We start from the raw sequence: 13,543 nt of genomic DNA, 5'->3' as shown, positions 1-13,543 counted from the left end.
GGTGAGGGTTAGTGTTAGAGTGTGGGTTAGGTTGAGGGTTAGTGTGACGGTTTGGGTTATTGTGAGTGTTAGGGTTAAGGTTAGGCTGAGATTGAGGGTGAGAGTGAGGGTTAGGGTTAGAGTTAGGGTTAGGGTTAGGGTGAGGGCTAGGGTGAGGGTGAGGGTTAGGATTAGGCTTAGGGTTAGGGTGACTGTCAGGGTTAGGGTTATGGTTAGGGTTAGGGTTATGGTTATGGTTAGGGTTAGGTTGAGGGTTAGAGAGAGGGTTAGGTTTAGGGTTAGGGTTAGAGTTAGGTTTAGGGTTAGGGTGAGGGTTAGGTTTAGGGTTAGGATTAGGGTTTGGGTTAGGGTTAGGCTGAGGGTGAGGGTGAGGGTAAGGGTTAGTGTGAGGGTTAGGTCTAGGGTTAGGTTTAGTGTTAGGGTGACGTTGAGGGTTAGGGTGAGGTTGTGGGTGAGGTTGAGGGTGAGGGTTAGGATTAGGGTGAGAGCTAGGTTGAGGTGATGTTTAAGGTGAGGGTGAGGGTGAGGATTTCATTTAGGTAAGTGTTAGGGATTGGATTAGGGTGTGGATTAAGCTGAGGTAGAGGGTTAGGGTGAGCGTTAGGGTGAGGTTTAAGTTGAGGTTGAGGGTGAGGTTGTGGGTGAGTGTTGTGGTTAGTGTTTGGGGTATGGTTAGGGTGAGGGCTAGGATGATGGTGTTGGTTAGGTTGAGGGTGACGATTTCAGTTAGGTAAAGGATAGGGATACAGTTAGGGTGAGGATTAGGCTGAGGGTGTGGTTTAGGGTGAGGGTTAGGGTTAGGCTGATGTTTAGGGTTATGGATAGGGTGAGGGTTAGGGTTAGGGTGATGTATAGGGTGAGGGTGAGGGTTAAGTTCAGGGTGAGTGTTCGGGTGAGGGTGAGGGGTAGGGTGTGGGTGAAGGCTGGTTTAGGGTGAGGGTTAGGGTGATGTTGAGGGTTAGGGGAAGGTTTAGGGTTAGGGTGAGAGTTAGAGTTAGGTTTAGGGTTAGAGTGAGTGTTAGGGTTAGGATAACGGTTAGGGTTAGAGTTAGGGTTAGGTTGAGGGGAGGGTGAGGGTTAGGGTTAGGTTTATGGTTAGGGTGAGGGTCAGGTTTAGGGTTAGGATTAGTGTTTGGGTTATGGTTAGGCTGAGGGTTCTGTTGAGGGTTAGGGTTAGGTTTAGGGTGAGGGTAAGGGTTAGGGTTAGGGTTAGGCTGAGGGTGAGGTTGAGGGTGATGGTTAAGTTGAGGGTTAAGGTGAGGGTGAGGATTTCAGTAAGGTAAGGGTTAGGGATTGGTTTAGGGTGGGAATTAGTCTGAAGGTGAGGGTTAGGTTGAGGGCTAGGTTTATGTTAAGGGTTAGGGTGGGGTTTAGGCTGAGGATTAGGGTGAGGGTGAGGGTGAGGGTTGGGATTAGTGTTTGGTTTAGGGTTAGGGTGAGGCCTAGGATTAAGGTGATGGTTAGGGTGAGGTTAGAGTGAGGGTGAGGATTTCGGTTAGGTAAAGGTTAGGGATAAGGTTAGGATGAGGATAATGCTGAGGGTGAGGTTTAGGGTTAGGGTGAAGTTTAGGGTTAGTGTTAGGGTGAGAGTTATGGTTATGGTGATGTATAGGGTGAGGGTGAGGGTTAAGTTCATGGTGAGCGTTCGGGTGAGTGTGAGGTGTAGCATGTGGGTGAGGGTTAGGGTTAGGATGATGGTGATGGTTAGGCTTATTGTGAGGGTTAGGGTTAGGTTTAGGGTGAGTGTTAGGGTTAGGATTAGGGTTAGGGTTAGGGTTAGGTTGAGGGGAGAGTGAGGGTTAGGGTTAGGTTCTGTGTTAGGTTGAGGGTTGGGTTTAGGGTTAGGATTAGTGTTTCGGTTAGGGTTAGGCTGAGGGTGAGGTTGAGGGTTAGGGTTAGGTTTAGGATGAGGGTAAGTGTTAGGGTTAGGGTGAGGGCTAGGATGAGGGTGATGGTTAAGGTGAAGGTTAGGGTGAGGTTGATGATTTCAGTAAGGTAAGGGTTAGGGATTGGGTTAGGGTGTGGATTAGGCTGAGGGTGAGGTTTAGGGTGAGGGTTAGGGTTAGGGTGGGGGTTAGAGTAGGGTTTAGGATGAGGTTGAATGTGAGGGTGAGGGTGAGGGTTGGGCTTAGTTTTTGGGTTAAGGTTAGGGTGAGGTCTAGGATGAGGCTGATGGTTAGGGTGAGGGTTAGGGTTAGGGTGAAGATTTCGGCTAGGTAAAGGTTAGGTATACGGTTAGGGTGAGGATTAGTTTGAGGGTGAGGTTTAGGGTGAGGGTTAGGGTTAGGGTAAGGGTTATGGTTATGGTGATGTATAGGGTGAGGGTGAGGGATAAGTTCATATTGAGGGTTCGGGTGATGGTGTGGGGTAGGGTTTGGGTGAGGGTTAGGGTTAGGGTTAGGGTCAGAGTTAGGGTTAGGTTTAAGGTTAGGTTGAGGGTTAGGTTGAGGGGTAGGGTTAGGGGTAGGGTGAGGTTAGGGTTAGGGATGGTGTGAGTCTTAGAGTTAGGGTTAGGGTTATGGTTAAGGTAATTGTTAGGGTGAGATTGAGGAATAGTTTTAAGGTAAATGTGAGGGTTAGGTTGAATATTAGGGTTAGGATTAGGGTTATTGTGAGGGTTAGGGTGAGGGTTAGGGTTAGGGTGAGGGTGAGGGTTAGGGTGAGGGTATGTGTTAGGTTGAGTGTTAGGGTGAGGGTATGTGTTAGGGTTAGGGTTAGGGTCAGGATGAGTTGTACGGTGAGAGTTAGGGTTGGGGTTAGGGTTAGGGTGAGAGTTAGCGTTAGGGTTAGGGTTAGTGTGAGGGTGAGGATGAGTGTGAGGATTAGGGTTAGCGTTAGGTTGAGGGGAGGGTGAGGGTTCGGTTAGGTTTAGGGTGACGTTTAGGGTTATGATGTGGGTTAGGTTTAGGTTTAGGGTTAGCGGGAGGGGGGGTTGAGGGTTAGATTTGGGGTTAAGTTTATGGTGAGGGGTAGGGTTAATGTTCGGGTGAGGCTAAGGGTTAGGGTGAGGATTAGCATTAGGGTTAAGTTTAGGGTTAGGGTAAGGATAAGGGATAGGGTGAGGGATAGGGTGCAGGTGAGGGTTAAGTTTAGCACTAGGGTTATGGTGAGAGTTAGGGTGAGGTTTAGGTTTAGGATTAGTGTTAGGGTTAGGGTTAGGGTTAGGGTTAGGGTGAGGTTTATTGTTAGCTTGATGGTTAGGGTGAGGGGTAGGGTTAGGGTTAGGGAAAGTGTTAGGTTTAGTGTGAGGGTTAGGGTGAGGGTGAGATTTAGGGTGAAGCTGAGGGTAAGGGTTAGGTTGAGAGTTAGTTTGACCGTGAGGGTTAGAGTTAGGGTTAAGTTTAGGGTTAGGGTGAGGATAAGGGTTAGGATGAGGGTTAGGGGGTGTGTGAGGGTTAGGATTAGGGTTAGCTTTAGGATGAGGGTGAGGGTTAGGGTTAGGGTTAAGGGGAGGGTGAGGTTGATGTTTAGGGTTAGTTTGAGGGTTAGGGTGAGTATGAGGTTTAGGGTGAGAGTGAGGGTTAGGTCATGTTTAGGGTTAGGCTGAGGGTGAGGGTGAGCGTGAGGGGTGAGTTAGGGTTAGGGTGAGGGATATGTTTAGTGTGTGGCTTAGGGTGAATGTGAGGGTAAGGGTTAGGGTGAGAGTTAAGGTGATTGTGAGGGTGAGAGTTAGGGTGAGGGTAAGGTTTAGGTTGAGGGTTAGGGTTAGGGTTAGTGTTAGGGTTAGGTTTAGGGTGAGGGTTAGGGTTAGTGTGATGGCTAGGTTGAGGGTGAGGGTTAAGGGTTAGGGTTAGGATTAGGGTTTGGGTGAGGGTAAGAGTTAGGGTGAGGGTTAGGATGATGGTGAGTGTCAGGGTTCGGTTTAGGGTGAGAGTAAGTTTTAGGATGAGGTTTAGGTTGATGGTGAGGTTCAGTGTGAGGGTTAGGGTTAGGTTCAGGATTAGGGTGAGTGTGAGGATTAAGTTTTGGTGTAGGTTGTGGTGAGGGTGACGTGGGGGTTAGGGTTAGGATTAGGTTGAGTGTTAGGGTTAGGGTGAGTGTTAGGGTTAGGGTGAGTGTGAGGGTTAAGATTTGGGAACGGCTAAGTGTTAGGGTGAGGGTTAGGGTGAGGGTGAGGGTTAGGGTTAGCGGGAGGGTAAGGGTTAAGGTGAGGTTGAGGATGAGAGTTAGGTTTAGGGTTATTTTTAGGGTTAGGTTAAGGGTTAGGTTGAGGGTAGGATTGAGGTTTAGGGTTAGGGTTAGTGTGAGGGTTAAGTTTAGGTTTAGGGTTAGGGTTAGTGTTAGGGTGAGGGTTAGGTTGAGCGTGTGGGTGAGGGTGAGGTTGAGGGTTAATGTTAGAGTGTGGGTTAGGTTGAGGGTTAGTGTGACGGTTAGGGTTATTGTGAGTGTTAGGGTTAGGGTTAGGCTGAGGTTGAGGGTGAGGGTGAGGGTTAGGGTTAGAGTTAGGGTGTGGGCTAGCGTGAGGGTGAGGGTTAGGATTAGGCTTAGGGTTAGGGTGACTGTGAGGGTTATGGTTATGGTTAGGGTTAGGGTGAGGGTTTGCGTTAGGGTGAGGGTTAGAGTGAGCGTTAGGGTTAGGGTTAGAGTTAGATTTAGGGTTAGGGTGAGGGTTAGGTTTAGGGTTAGGATTAGGGTTTGGGTTAGGGTTAGGCTGAGGGTGAGGGTGAGGGTAAGGTTTAGGGTGAGGGTTAGGGTTAGGGTTATTGTTAGGTTTATTTTTAGGGTTAGCTTGAGGGTGAGATTGCAGTCTAGGTTTAGGGTTAGTGTAAGGGTTAGGTTTAGTGTTAGGTTTAGTGTTAGGGTGAGGTTGAGGGTTAGGGTGAGGGTGTGGGTGAGGTTGAGGGTGAGGGTTAGGGTTAGGGTGAGAGCTAGGTTGAGGGTGATGTTTAAGGTGAGGGTTAGGGTGAGGGTGAGGATTTCATTTAGGTAAGGGTTAGGGATTGGATTAGGGTGTGGATTAAGCTGAGGTAGAGGGTTAGGGTGAGGGTTAGGGTGAGGTTTAGGCTGAGGTTAAGGGTGAGGGTGTGGGTCAGTGTTGGGGTTAGAGTTTGGAATATTGTTAGGGTGAGGGCTAGGATGAGGTTGATGGTTATGTTGAGGGTAAGGAGAGGGTGACGATTTCAGTTAGGTAAAGGATAGGGATACAGTTAGGGTGAGGATTAGGCTGAGGGTGTGGTTTAGGGTGAGGGTTAGGGTTAGGGTGAGGTTTAGGGTTAGGGATAGGGTTAGGGTTAGGGTTAGGGTGATGTATATTGTGAAGGTGAGGGTTAAGTTCATGGTGATTGTTCGGGTGAGGGTGAGGGGTAGGATGTGGGTGAGGGTTAGGTTTAGGGTGAGGGTTAGGGTGATGGTGAGAGTTAGGGGTAGGTTTAGGGTTAGGGTTAGGTTTAGGGTTAGGGTGAGTGTTAGGGTTAGGATTACGGTTAGGGTTAGAGTTAGGGTTAGGTTGAGGGGAGGGTGAGGGTTAAGGTTAGGTTTAGGGTTAGGGTGAGGGTCAGGTTTAAGGTTAGGATTAGTGTTTGGGTTAGGGTTAAGCTGAGGGTGAGGTTGAGGGATAGGTTTAGGTTTAGGGTAAGGGTTAGGGTTAGGGTTAGGCTGAGGGTGAGTTTGAGGGTGATGGTTAAGGTGAGGGTTAGGTTGAGGGTGAGGATTTCAGTAAGGTAAGGGTTAGGGATTGGGTTAGGGTGGGAATTAGGCTGAGGGTGAGGTTTAGGTTGAGGGTTATGGTTATTGTCAGGGTTAGGTTGGGGTTTATGCTGAGGATGAGGGTGAGGGTGAGGGTTAAGTTCATTTTGTGGGTTCGGGTGAGGGTGAGGGGTATAGTGAGGGTGAGGGTTAGGGTTATGGTGAGGGTTAGGGTTAGGGTTAGGGTTTGTGTTAGTGTTAGGCTTAGGTGTAGGGTTAAGTTGAGGGGAGGGTGAGGGTTAGGGTTCGGTTTAGGGTTAGGGTGAGGTTTAGGTTTAGGGTTAGGATTATTGTTTGGTTTAGGTTTAGGCTGAGGGTGAGGGTGAGGTTTAGGGTTATGATTAATGTGAGGTTAACGGTTAGAGTTAGGGTTAGGGTGAGGCCTAGGATGAGGGTTATGTTTAAGGTGAGGGTTAGTGTGATTGTGAGAATTTCAGTTAAGTAAGGGTTAGGGATTGGGTTAGGGTGTGGATTAGGCAGATGATGAGGGTTAGTGTGAGGTTTAGATTTAGGGTGAGGGTTTTGGTGGGGTTTAGGGTGTGGTTGAGTTTGAGGCGGAGGGTTGAGCTTAGTGTTTGGGTTAGGGTTAGGGTGAGGGCTAGGATGAGGGTAATGGTTAGGGTGTGGGTTAGGTTGAGGGTGAGGATTTCGGTTAGGTAAAGGTTAGTTATACGGTTAGTGTGTCGATTAGGCTGAGGGTGAGGTTTAGGGTGACGGTAAGTTCTATGGTGAGGTTTAGGGTTAGTGTTAGGTTGAGGGTTATGTTTATGGTGATGTATAGGGTGAGGGTGAGTGTTAAGTTCATGGTGAGGGTGAGGGTGAGGGTGAGGTTTAGGGTGTGGGTGAAGTTTAGGTTTAGGCTGAGGGTTAGGGTGATGGTCAGAGTTAGGGTTACGGTCAAGGTTATGGTGAGGGTTAGGGTTAGGGTTAGGGTGAGTGTTAGGGTTAGGATTAGGATTAGGGTTAGGTTTAGGTTGAGGGGAGGTTGAGGGTTAGGATTAGGTTTAGGTTAGGGTGAGGGTTAGGTTTAGGGTTAGGATTAGTGTTTGGGTTAGGGTTAGGCTGAGGGTGAGGGTGAGGGTTAGGGTTAGGTTTAGGGTGAGGGTAAGTGTTTGGGTTAGTGTTAGGGTGAGGGCTAGGTTGAGGGTGATGGTTAAGTGAGGGTTAGGGTGAGGGTGAGGATTTCATTTAGGTAAGGGTTAGGGATTGGGTTAGGGTGTGAAATAGGCTCTGGGTGAGGGTTAGGTTGAGGGTTAGGGTTATGGTGAGGTTTAGGGTGGGGTTTGGCTGAGGTTGATGAGGGTGAGGGTGAGCGTTGGGGTTAGTGTTTGGTTTAGGGTTAGGGTGAGCGTTAGGGTGAGGGTGAGGATCTCTGTTAGGTAAAGGTTAGGATACGGTTAGGGTGAGGATTATGCTGAGGGTGAGGTTTAGGATTAGGGATAGGTTGAGGGTGAGGTTTAGGGTTAGTGTTAGGTTGAGGGTTATGGTTATGGTGATGTATAGGGTGAGGGTGATGGTTAAGTTCATGGTGAGTGGTCGGGTGAGTGTGAGGGGTAGGGTGTGGTTGAGGGTTAGGGTACGGGTGACGGTGAGGTTTAGGGTTACTGTGAGTTTTAGGGTTAGGGTTAGGGTTAGGGTGAGTGTTTGGCTTAGGATTAAGGTTAGGGTTAGGGTTAGGTTGAGGGGTGAGTGTTAGGGTTAGGTTTAGCGTTAGGGTGAGGGTTGGGTTTAGGGTTAGGATTAGTGTTTGGGTTAGGGTTAGGCTGAGGGTGAGGTTGAGGGTTAGGATTAGGTTTAGGGTGAGGGTAATGGTTACGGTTAGGGTTAGGGTTAGGGTGAGGGCTAGGTTGAGGGTGATGGGTAAGGTGAGGGTTAGGGTGAGGATGAGGATTTCAGTTAGGTAAGCGTTAGGGATTGGGTTAGGGTGTGGATTAGGCTGAGGGTGAGGGTTAGGGTAAGGGTTAGGTTTAGGGTGATGGTTAGGGTGGGCTTTAGGATGAGGTTGGGTGTGAGCGTGAGGGTGACTGTTGGGTTTAGTGTTTGGGTTAAGGTTAGGGTGAGGGCTAGGATGAGGGTGATAGTTAGGGTGAAGTTCAGGGTTAGGGTGAGGATTTCGCTTAGGTAAAGTTTAGGGATACGGTTAGGGTGAGGTCTGAGCGTGAGGTTTAGGGTGAGGGTTAGGGTTAGGCTGAGGGTTATGGTTATGGTGATGTATAGGTTGAGGGTGAGGGATAAGTTCATGTTGAGGGTTCAGGTGAGGGTGAGGGGTAGGGTATGTGTGAGGGTTAGGTTTAGCATAAGGGTTAGGGTTACGGTTAAGGTTAGGGTGAGAGTTAGGGTTAGGGTTAGGGTTAGGGTGAGGGTTAGGTTGAGGTGTAGGGTTAGAGTTAGGGTGAAGTTAGGGTTAGGTTGAGGGTTAGGTTGAGGGTTAGGTTGAGGGGTAGGATTAGAGTTAGGGTGAGGTTAGGGTTAGAGTTACTGTGAGTCTTAGAGTCAGGGTTAGGGTTATGGTTAGGGTAAGGTGTAGGGTGAGGTTTACGATTAGGTTTAAGATAAATGTTAGGGTTAGTTTGAATGTTAGGTTTAGGATTAGGGTTATTGTGAGAGTGAGGGTGAGGGTTAGGGTTATGGTTAGGGTTAGCGTGAGGGTTAGGGTCATGGTAAGTGTTAGGTTGAGTGTTAGGGTTAGGGTAAGAGTTAGGATTTGGGTTAGGGTCAGGATGAGTTGTAGGGTGAGAGTTAGGGTTAGGGGTAGGGTGAGGGTGAGGGTTAGCGTTAGGGTTAGGGTTAGTGTGAGGGTGAGGGTGAGTGTGAGTATTAGGGTTAGGGTTAGGGTGAGGGGAGGGTGAGGGTTGGGGTTAGGATTAGGGTGAGGATTAGGGTTATGGTGTGGGTTAGGTTTAGGTTTAGGGTTAGGGCACGGGGGAGGTTGAGGGTTAGATTTGGGGTAAAGGTTAGGGTGAGGGGTAGGGTTAATGTTAGGGTGATGGTAAGGGTTAGGGTGAGGGATAGCATTAGCGTTAACTTTAGGGTTAGGGTAAAAATAAGGGATAGGGTGAGGGTTAGGGTGCAGGTGAGGGTTAAGTTTAGCGTTAGGGTTATGGTGAGGGTTAGGGTGAGGGTTAGGGTTAGGATTAGGGTTAGGTTTAGGGTTAGGGTGAGGGTTAGGGTGAGGGTTAGGGTGATGGTGAGGGTTAGCGGGAGTTGATGGTGAGGGTTAGGGTTAGGGTTAGGGTGAGGTTTATTGTTAGGTTGATGGTTAGGGTGAGGGGTAGGGTTAGGGTTAGGGAAAGTGTTAGGTTTAGTGTGAGGGTTAGGGTTAGGGTGAGGCTGAGGGTAAGGGTTAGGTTGAGCGTTAGGGTTAAGTTTAAAGTTAGGGTGAGGATAAGGGTTAGGATTAGGGTTAGGGGCTGTGTGAGGGTAAGGATTAGGGTTAGCTTTAAGATGAGGGTGAGGGTTAGTGTTAGGGTTAAGGTGAGAGTGAGGGTGATGGTTAGGGTTAGTGTGAGGATTAGGGTGAGGATGAGGTTTAGGGTGAGGGTGAGGGTTAGGGTCATGTTTAGGGTTAGGCTGAGGGTGAGGGTGAGGGTGACGATTAGAGTTAGGTTTAGGGTGAGGGTTAGGTTTAGAGTGTGGCTTAGGGTGAATGTGAAGGTAAGTGTTATGGTGAGAGTTAAGGTGATTGTGAGGGTTAGCGTTAGGGTGAGGGTAAGGTTTAGGGTGAGGTTTAGGTTTAGGTTTATTGTTAAGGTTAGGTTTAGGGTGAGGGTTAGGGTTAGGGTGATGGCTAGGTTGAGGGTGAGGGTTAAGTTTTAGGGTTAGGATTAGGGTTTGGATGAGGGTAAGAGTTAGGGTGAGGGTTAGGGTGATGGTGAGTGTGAGTGTTAGGGTTAGGGTGAGTGTTAGGGTTAAGTTTAGGGTTAGGGTGAGTGTGAGGGTTAAGATTTGGGAAAGGCTAAGTGTTAGGGTGAGGGTTATGTTGAGGCTGAGGTTTAGGGTTAGCATTAGTGTTAGGGTGAGGGTAGGGTTAAGGTTAGGGTGAGGGTGAGGTTTAGGGTTAGCGGGAGTGTAAGGTTTAAGGTGAGGGTTAGGATGAGAGTTAGGGTTAGGGTTATTGTTAGGGTCAGGTTAAGGGTTAGGTTGAGGGTAAGATTGAGGTTTAGGGTTAGGGTTAGTGTGAGTGTTAAGTTTAGGTTTAGGGTTAGGGTTAGTGTTAGAGTGTGGGTTAGGTTGAGGGTTATTTTGACCGTAAGGGTTATTGTGAGTGTTAGGGTTAGGATTAGGCTGAGTTTGAGGGTGAGGGTAAGGGTTAGGGTTAGAGTAAGGATTAGGGTTAGGGTGTGGGCTAGGGTGAGGGTGAGGGTTAGGATTAGGCTTCGGGTTAGTTTGATGGAGAGGGTTAGGGTTATGGTTAGGGTTAGGGTGAGGTTTAGGGTTAGGGTGAGTGTTACGGTTAGGGTGAGGATTAGGGTTAGGATTAGGGTTAGGGTGAGGGCTACGTTGAGCGTGAGGGTGAGGGTTACTGTTAGGGTTAGGGTTAGGGTTAGAGTCAGGGTTAGGGTTAGGATGAGGGTGTGTATTAGGGTTTTGGTTAGGGTTCGGGTTAGGCTTCGGGTTAGGTATAGTGTGAGGGTTAGGTTTATGGTTATTTTTAGGGTTAGGGTTAGGTTGAGGGTGAGTGTGAGGGTTACACTTAGGGTTAGGTTAGGGTGAGGTTGAGGGTGAGGGTGAGGTTGAGGGTTACTGTTTTAGTTAGGAAAGTGTTAGGGTTATGGTTAGGGTGAGAATTATGGTGAGGGTGAGGGTTAGTGTGAGGGTTAGGGTTTGGGTGAGCGTTAGGGTGTGAGTTAGGGTTAGGATTAATGTTAGGGTTAGGGTGAGGGGGCGAGGGAGGTTTGAGGTTAGGTTTTGTGTGAGGTTGAGTGTTAGGTTTAGGGTTAGGGCAAGGGTTTGGGTTAGGGTGAGGATTAGGATTACAGTTAGGGTGAGAGTGAGGGTGAGAGTGAGTGTTCGAGTTAGGGTTAGGGTGAAGGTGATGGTGAGGGTTAGATTTAGGATTAGGATTAGGGTTAAGTTTAGGGTGAGGATAAGGTTTAGTGTGAAGGTGAGGCTAGGGTGAGGGTGACGGTTAGGGTGATGGGTAGGGTGAGGGATAGGGTTAGGGTTAGGGTGAGGATTAGGGTTAGTGTGAGGGTTAGGATTACGGTTAAGTTTAGGGTTTGGGTGGGGATAATTGTTAGGGTGAGGTTTAGGGTGCGGGTGAGGATTATGGTTAGCATTAGGTTTAGGGTAAGGTTTAGGGTGAGGGTAAGGGTGAGGGTGAGGCTTAGTTTGAGGGTTAGGGTTAGGGTGAGTTTGACAGTGAGGCTTAGGGTTAGGGTTAGGGTTTGGGTGACGGTTAGGTTGAGGTTAAAGGTTAGGATGAGGGTTAGGATGAGGGTGAGCGTTAGGGTTAGTGTGAGGGTAAGGGTTAGGGTCAAAGTTAGGGTGAGAGTGAGAATTAGAGTTAGGATGAGGGTGAGGTTTAGGGTTAGTGTTCGGGTTAGAGTGAGGGCTAGGGTGAGGGTGAGGGTGAGGTTTAGGGTTTGGGTTCGGTTGAGGTTTAGGGTTAGTGTGAGGGTTAGGTTGAGGGTGAGGGTAAGGGTTAAGGTGAGAGTTAAGGTGAGGGTGAGGGTTAGGGTTAGGTTTAGGGTAAGGGTGAGGTTAACGCTTAGGGTTAGGATTAGAGTTAGGGTTAGGGTGAGGGTTAGTGTTAGGTTTAGTGTGAGGTTGAGGTTTAGGGTTAGCGTTAGGGCGAGGGTTAGCGTTAGGGTGAGGTTTAGGGTTAGGGTTAGGCTTAAGGTGAGGGTGAGATTGAGGTTGAGGGTTAGGGTTAGGGTTAGGGTGAGGGTGAGGGTGAGGGTAAGTTGTTGGATTAGGTTTAGGGTTAAGGTTAGAGTGAGGGTAATTGTTAGGGTGTGGGTGAGGGCTAGTCTTAGCGTTAGGGTTAGGGTAAGGTTTAGGTTGAGGTCAAGGGTGAGGTTGAGGGTTAGGGTTACTGGTAGGGTTAGTGTGAGGGTTAGTATTATGGTTATGGTGAAGGTTACGGTTAGGGTGAGTTTTAAGGTTTGTGTTAGGTTTAGGGTTAGGTTTATGGTGAGGGTTAGTATAAGGGTTAGGGTGAGGGATAGGGTGAGGTTGAGGGTTAGGCTTAGCGTTAGGATTAGGGTAAGGGTTAGGTTGAGGTCAAGGGTGAGGTTGAGGGTTAGGGGTAGGGGTAGGGTTAGTGTGCGGTTTAGGGTTATGGTTAGGGTGATGTTTAGGGTTAGGGTGAGGGTTAAGGTTTATGTTAGGATTAGGGTTAGGATGAAGGTTAGGTTTAGTGTTAGGGTGAGAGTGAGGGTTAGGGTTAGGGTTAGGGTTAGGGTGAAGGTCAGGGTGAGGTTAAGGGTAAGGATGAGTGTTTGGGTGAGTGTGAGCATTAAGGTTAGTGTGAGGGTAATGGTTATGCTGAGGGTTAGGGTGAGGGTGAGCATTACTGTTAGGGTGAGGTTGAGGTTTATGGTTAGGGTTAGGGGTAGGGTGAGGGCTAGGGTGAGGATGAGGGTTAGAGTTAGTGTTAGGGAGAGGGTTAGGTTGCAGGTGATTGTTAGGGTCAGGGTTAGGTTTAGTGTGAATGTTAGGTTGAGGGTGAGGGTAGGGGTTAGGGTGACAATTAAGGTGAGGGTGAGGGTTAGAGTAAGGATTAGGGTTAGGGTTATTGTGATGGCTAGGTTGAGGTTGAGGTTTAGGGTGCAGGTGACGGTTAGTGTTAGCGTTAGGGTTATGGTGAGGGTTAGGTTGAGGGTAAGGGTTAGGATTAGGGTTAGGGTTAGGGTGAGGTTGAGAGTGAGGATGATGGTTAGGGTTAAGGTTAGGGTTAGGGTTGGGGTGTAGCTTAGGGTTGGTGAGATGGTTAGGGTGAGCGTGAATTTAAAGTTTAGGGTGAGAATTAGTGTGAGTGTGAGGTTTAGGGTTAGGGTTTGGGTGAGTGTTAGGGTGAGGGTGAGGGTTAGGTTGAGGGTGAGTGTTAGGGTTAGGGTGAGGATTAGAGTTAGGATTAGTGTTAGGGTTAGGGCTACGGTAAAGTTGAGGGTTAGGGTAAGGTTTAGGGTTTTGTTAGAGTGAGGGATAGGGTTAATGTGAGGGTGTGTGTTAGGGTGTATGTTAGGGTTCGGGTTAGGGTGAGGTTTAGGTTCAGTGTGAGGGTTAGGGTTAGGTTTATTTGAGGGTGAGTGTGAGGGTTAGAGTTAGTTTTAGGTTAGGGTAAGGTTGAGCTTGGGGGTGAGGTTGAGGGTGAGTGTTTTAGTTAGGAAAGTGGTAGGGTTAAGGTTAGGGTGAAGATTAGGGTGAGGGTGAGTGTTAGGGTGAGGGTTAGGGTTTGGGTGAGGGTTAGGGTGAGAGTTCGGGTTAGAATTTGGGTTAGGGTGAGGGTGAGGGTGAGGGTGAGGATTAGGTTTATGGTTAGGTTGAGGTTGAGGGTTAGGGTGATTGTTACGATGAGAGTTAGTTTTAGGGAGAGGTGTAGGGTTAGGGTTAGGATGAGGGTGAGGGTGAGGGTTAGGGTTAGGGTTAGGGTGAGGGTGAGGGTGAGGGTTAGGTTTAGGATTACGGTAAGGGGTAGGTTTAGGGTGAGGGTAAGGTTTAGGGTGAGGGTGAGGGTAAGGGTGAGCATTAGGGGTAGGGTGAGGGCTAGGGTGAGGGTGAGGTATAGGTTTATGGTTGAGATTAAGGTGAGGGTGAGGGATAGGGTGATGGTGAGGGTGAGGGTTAGGGTGAGGTGTATGGTGAGGGATACATTTAGGGTTAGGGTGAGTGTTAGTGTTAGTGTTAGGGTTAG

The sequence above is a fragment of the Dipodomys merriami genome, unplaced genomic scaffold, assembly GCF_024711535.1.
Source record: "Dipodomys merriami isolate MVZ:Mamm:240054 unplaced genomic scaffold, mDipMer1.0.p SCAF_43, whole genome shotgun sequence".
Taxonomy (NCBI): domain Eukaryota; kingdom Metazoa; phylum Chordata; class Mammalia; order Rodentia; family Heteromyidae; genus Dipodomys; species Dipodomys merriami.
Note: the sequence above shows the minus strand (reverse complement) of the source record.